Raw genomic sequence first — 646 nt, 5'->3', positions numbered from 1 at the left:
TAAGCCCTGCAACCATCTCATACATGTTTGTCGATGTGATAGCTTTTAAGTAAAAGTAATTATGTGAGTAATTAAGTGACTGAATGACCGATAAACAGACTAACTGAGCAGAGCAGGCCATAAATCATACTCAACAGCGCGGTGTTGATGCGCCGCAATTTATTTTAGCTCATAAAAAATATATAATATATAAAGCAAATGGGTTATATCATATGAGTAAATACAATATAATAATACAATAATATAAGTAGTGCTAGAGAGCACTCACATGATTCTCGCAAATCAAGTTGCCTTATATGTACAAGTATATCGATCAGCAGCTGCTCTCTCTAACAGTCGGCTTGTCTAACACTAATTTTCTATAATTTTCAATTGGTTTTGTAATTTACTACTGAAAATAAGAGTAGATACGCGATGTTAGGCCGGCTATTAGAGCCCGCAACTATACATACGCATCGTAAGAATATGTATGTAAATAGAGATAGAGAGTGTCGATCTAACAATGTTCGTACACAAAATGCTGTGCTAATTTATGGTACAGCCTCAATCGCGCGATCCATACTTTCAAAGTAAAAAAAGTTAAAATTTTACAAAAACAACGCGAACGCATTGCTAAGCATTAGATATTATTATTAGTACACTGATT

This window comes from Bactrocera latifrons, unplaced genomic scaffold, assembly GCF_001853355.1.
Source record: "Bactrocera latifrons isolate USDA-ARS-PBARC rearing strain unplaced genomic scaffold, ASM185335v1 scaffold_23, whole genome shotgun sequence".
Classification (NCBI taxonomy): domain Eukaryota; kingdom Metazoa; phylum Arthropoda; class Insecta; order Diptera; family Tephritidae; genus Bactrocera; species Bactrocera latifrons.
Note: the sequence above shows the minus strand (reverse complement) of the source record.